The 5,887-nt window shown below is 34.6% G+C and overlaps 1 pseudogene; it reads left to right on the top strand.

Moving 5' to 3' along the window:
* Nucleotides 1–3,502: 3,502 nt before the first annotated feature.
* LOC149233549 (conserved oligomeric Golgi complex subunit 6 pseudogene) lies at nucleotides 3,503–4,036 on the top strand (annotated as a pseudogene).
* The last annotated feature ends 1,851 nt before the right edge of the window (nucleotides 4,037–5,887 follow it).

The raw sequence follows: 5,887 nt of genomic DNA, 5'->3' as shown, positions 1-5,887 counted from the left end.
ATGCTTTCATAAAATATATCTGATAGTTTAGATTTGTAATATGCATTTCCATTCTAAACAAAATTCCTACACATATTTCATCTAAGGTCCCATATATTTTGGTTTACTTCTAAGTTTACGATACCCCAGATTGATAAATTAAATGACAGGGATTTAGCAGTAAACTAAATCGCCCAACATTTTGGTGTCATTGCCGGGGAAGCAAACTTAGATGTAAGCTAGTTAAGAAGATTGTTTAGGAAGAATTTGTATTTAGGATCATTTAGGGTTAGTTTCATTTAGGAATTTTCATTTAAGTTTATTCCCATATAGAAAACATATAAATAGAACACAAATAAAAAAACCCCCATTCACTAAAAAACAAAAAAAAAAACACAATAAAAACAATGAGTATAAGTTTAGAACAACTTGCTCAGATCCTAGCAAGTGTTAGGATCTCCTCTTCTTGCGAAGAAGAGATCTTGACAGCCACCAAAAGCTTAACTACTCCTCTAGAAGAAAACAATGAATTAACATTTGAAGAATCATCCTGTATATCTAATGATGAACAATTATTTGAACAGGAGAATGAGGAGGACGACGAGAAGTTGCTGCATGATCTGAATCAGAGTGGAAATCACGCCTATGAAAACCTTATCGACAAGTGGTTTCGATGGTTTCAAACAAATACGAGGTTAGATCGATTTTGTTTTCATTTCATTAGATCATACTCACAAAAAACTAGATTCGATCATCCTTGTATATTATCATTTTAAAATTGCGAAATTGAAAATGAATAGATTTTTACTACTATTGCGTGAATGGTTACATTGGAAATTTAATTACACGTAATAGTTTGTAATTTTCAATTAGCATAGAGTAGGTAGGATCATATTTTATGTTTCTAATAAGTATGCTCTCCTCCTGCGTCTTTGTACGATCTCGAGGATCAGAAAGTAGAATGTTTATAAATATTTTCAGAGTGACAATATGCTTGTCTCCATTTTCTAAAAAAATTATCCTAAATCAATAAAAAAAATCCTAGAATGTTTTAGGATTAGAATAAATTTAAAGACTTTTTATAACATTTTGATTTTAAAACAATATAAAAATTAAAAAAAATTAGAATAAAGTCAATTTCTTTTAAAAAAAAAAAAGATTTTGATTTTAACATAAAAATTCTTAGGAATAAATTCCTTTTTATTTTTATTTATTTATTTAAATTTATTTTGGTAGTAACATAAACAAATTAGGAATAAATTCCTTTTTATTTTTATTTATTTATTTAAATTTATTACGGTAGTAACATAAACAAATTAGGAATAGAAATAGTTAAAAATAAATAAATTGATTTATTTTATTTAAAAAAAATAGAAAATAAATTAATTAAGAAAAAAAAAAAAACAAAAAAAACAAAAATAAATCATTTTTTTTAGTTACAGAACAAATAGAACATAAATCGTTTTTTTTTAATTTTAGTTAAAAAAAATAAAAAATTAAAAAAATTAAGGATAAAATTTCATTTCTTTTTAAATTAAAAAAAATTAATAAAAAATTTTAAATTAAAAAAAAATTAGAAAAACACATGACGTGGCTTTGAAAAAATCATTCTTGGCTTTCCACGGCCCCAGAGAGATTTATCAGTTACCCATTTCACGCGCTGCATTGAACACAACTCTATCGAACTCCTTCGACGATAACCAAGGCCAGTGTGTGATATGACAGATGTTATTACTGCACTCAGTATCACTGTTTAGGTTGTATTTGTTAATGAAGAAGACAAATCTGCAAATGGTGGCCATAAAACTCCTCCACATCCGTAGTGAGGGCTTTGATCAAGCCAGCTCGACGTGCTTTGAAATATTTAAAAATGTCATCAATAGTGCGCCGAACGAAACCACTGCCTTCCATTCGATACTATGGAAACCTAACGAGGCGTTTCTGGCCCTAAATTTCTTCTGCAAGAAAATAAGAGAATGATACACGAGTAGTCCAAGCTTCGAATTGCAAAAACGCATCGTCCGACAACTACAAGCTGTGAATTCACAGGCAGCAGTAGGAGAACAGATCAATCATTGCCGACAAGAAGAGATAACAAACCCTTTCCCTCGCAATCCCTTCTCACACTTATCTCGGACATAACACAAAGCCACAGAGGGTTTGAAAACTGAAAAAGAATCAATTGATGGAGTGACTGATGATTGATGGCAAATAAATAGAGAAACTAAGTTATGCCTGCCTTTTCAACCAAGTTACATCTCTTGCATAGACTCACCGAGTCAGAAGCCATGAGAAGAGTCACAAAAATGGATTGATCCTATCCATGTCGCGTCTAAAAGCAACATGGCCACATTGCGCATAGGTAATGGAGATCTTAGCGAAAAACCTAAACTGCTATCCCTAAAATCTTATCATTTCGATAACGGTATTTCTAATGAGGGACATTTGCCAGAAATTGTGTGCATTTGCTAAGTTTAGCAGGAAAGAATCCTCGAAAATCCATGAGCAAAATCAGGTTTCAGTTCATAAAATTTGGAATAGATCATGCCAATTCCTCATGAAGTGGGCCGCCCTAGAGAAATTGCCAACTTACGACCGCGTCTGCAAGGGAATTCTCCACAGCGTTGCAGGCGAGCAACAAGAAGTCAACGTGGCCAGGATTGGCTTTCAAGATCGCCAGCTTCTCATTGATAGATTGCTCAAAATTGCAGCAGATGATAACGAGCGGTTTCTACTGAAGCTCCGCAACAGGATCGACAAAGTGGGCATCGACATGCCCAAGATCGAAGTTCGTTTCGAGCATTTGAGCATAGATGCAGATGTATATGTTGGTAGCAGATCGCTGCCGACTATTCCAAACTTTTCCTTGAATATGCTGGAGGTGTTTTTTAAGGATTTCTGAATATCTTTCCGAATAAGAAGAGACCCCTTTCAATACTCCACGATGTTAGCGGTATCATTAAACCATCCAGAATGACTTTTCTTTTGGGACCGCCAGGCTCAGGGAAAAAAACTTTACTTTTGGCTTTGGCTGGCAAGCTCGATTCAGAATTAAGAGTATCCATCTCTGTGACATATAATGGGCACAAACTAGAAGAGTTCGTCCCCCAGAGAACATCGACTTACATTAGCCAACATGATTTACATATTGGTGAAATGACTGTGCGAGAAACTATGGACTTCTATGGCCGATGTCAAGGGGTTGGAACCAGATATGACAAGTTAGTTGAGTTTTCTAGAAGAGAAAAACAGGCTGGCATCAAACCTGATGCAGATATTGATGTTTTTATGAAGACGATCTTCCAGAGCTAACATTGTGGGAAGCAGTATTATGGCTGGCTATAGTGACTGCATTTGTTTCTTTTCTGTCCAGTTATCTTGTTAATACAATGAAGGGGGCATCTGATAACTGGAAAGTGTCAGTTTCCTTTATGAGCGTTATCTTGCTTCCATTAGTTGGGAATGTTGCAGAGCATGAAAGAATTCAGAAAGAAGGCAACGCAGGAGGTCTGGAGTTAGAGTCATGGCGGTGGCTCTGGCACCAGGTTTGTCTCGCAAGCTAAAGAAGGTACTTGAAGCTCGCACGGATTCACCGGATCTTCTTGCATCTCTCAACACACTCTCGTCCTTCTACACCAACAATAATCAGCAAGCTAGAAGGAATCTCAGATCCACAATTGAAAAGCGGGCTCTTGCCATCAACGAAAAATTTCTCTCTGCTTCAAAATCTACTCAGAAGGCTTTGGATGCAGTTGAACTAGAAGTTGCTGGTTTGGCAGAGTGTTGTGACAAGATTGCTAAGGCACTGAATAGCTGCAGTGCTGCTACAGGGGATATCATCTCTACTACAGAGAGGCTCAAACAGGAGCTTGAGAATACGACCCAACGCCAAGAGATTGTATCATGCTTTCTTCGTGACTATCAACTTTCTCAAGAGGAGGTCAATACTTTGAGGGAAGAAGAGTTAAATGAGAACTTTTTCAAAGCACTTTCACGTGTCCAAGAAATTCATGCTAATTATTATTATGATAGCAGTTATATTTCTTTCTATTTATGATCACTGGTTTCATCAAAGTGTATTACTTGCATGCTCATAGTTTGCTGCTACTTCTAGTTTAATAAAAGAAAAAATAGTTTTAAATTTTAGTTTTATGAAAAAAAACAACAACAAAACAAATAAAAAAAATCGAAACAATTAAAAAAAAAAATCAAAAACAAATTAAAAATTAAAAATAATTAATATATATATATAATTTCAAAACAACTAAAAAAAAACAAAACAATTAAAAAATTGCAAATGGACATTTCATAAGAGCTGAAAACATTTTATGCTAACTTGTCTTGTTGGAGTTAGGAACTAGCGCGCAAAGGCAACAGGTAAAAAAAATTCATTTCATTTTATTTTGGTTGCTAAGCATTCATACTCATTCTTGCATTTTATATCTTTCAAAGAGCTCTTAAAGTTTTCATGCAGGATTTGTACTAAGCTTTTACAGGCGCGCGAAGATCCAAGTTCATGCAGATGTGATCTCGAGAAATCACATTCATCATTGAAAGCTTGAAGGAGTTAATTAAATATGTCGTGACATTTGTCGCTACACATAAATCTTTTGCATCATGATATGTTTACCCACACTTCTCCTTCAAAGCATCATCAGCCATTCATGTTAAAGTCCATTGATTCATTGCCTTATCCATCATGACTTCATACATGTCTACTTTTCTGAGTCGCATACATTTTTGCCTACCTTTCAGTTCATCTTTTTGCCTCATGAATAAACCATCCATCTCTCTACATTGCCTTGCTTTCCTTGCCATAAAAACTGTTTGACCATAACATCTTGTATCTATAGTCCTACCAATCATTTTGTATGAACTCGCGTTGACTGATGTGGGATTCCTTAAGGCCCACCTTTCAACAAGTCTTGACCCATCGACCTCAGCACCTTATCTGGGATAAAGACTAGAGTCATTATTAGTACCTTGAGGCTTGCATGCCTTAATGGCAAGTCTTCTCACCAATGAACAATGGGAATACATTAATGTCTCTTGTTTGTTGGATCTTGCAAGTGGCTCGACATCATCTCATTCATTCGCACTTCGCAAGATGTACTTGGGTACCTTGGCACTCATTGACATTACTGGTGATTTTGCCTCGCATTGGTTAACGACATTCATCAATGGTCGGTAATCCAATGACTTCTTTCCATGTTCGACATCGACACATTCATTCACATGGAAAGAATTGTGCCACGATATGGGACGAGATGAAGACTATATGATTCAGGAGTAGATTCAACAGATTCAGTAGTAGTAATAAAGGATCCACATTCGCGACTTCATCCATCATATATGCAACCAAGACATAGATCACATTCTTGTATTCTTCATTCCATGATTCAACAGCAGAAGCTACACTTTTCTACATATACACAGTTTGTCCACTCAGGTAAGTAAAGATATGTTCTTTTCTAGCTTTTTATCATACAATTCCTTTATTACTAAAATTATAATATTTGGAAAATGTTTCACCATGTTCATATTGACATTCATACTCCATTATCACCTTCCATATGTCATATATGTCCTTTCTACACATATCATCCTAACCAACATACTTTTTCCAAACAACTACTATTGCATTATGATTTAATTGTTACATGTTTTTCAAATAATGATCAAAGAAAGAATGATTGATTAAATGTTTTCAGAGTCTTTTGATGCAACACAAAAACAATGAAAGTATTGTTACACAAGAACCAATACTAATCAGATTTTGGTTGTCACAAAAGAACCAACCAAAATAATATGTTGCAATCAAATGTTTTTAAGAGAGAAGACTTTGCCAAAAGGAACAAAGTTGTCAAAAAGAAAATTATGTGAAGTTAAAAAAAACTTGATATCAGCC

The sequence above is a fragment of the Pinus tabuliformis genome, chromosome J, assembly GCF_031772625.1.
Source record: "Pinus tabuliformis cultivar Carrire ecotype Pingquan chromosome J, CPIR1, whole genome shotgun sequence".
Taxonomy (NCBI): domain Eukaryota; kingdom Viridiplantae; phylum Streptophyta; class Pinopsida; order Pinales; family Pinaceae; genus Pinus; species Pinus tabuliformis.
Note: the sequence above shows the minus strand (reverse complement) of the source record. Positions and strands in the feature narration are given on the sequence as shown.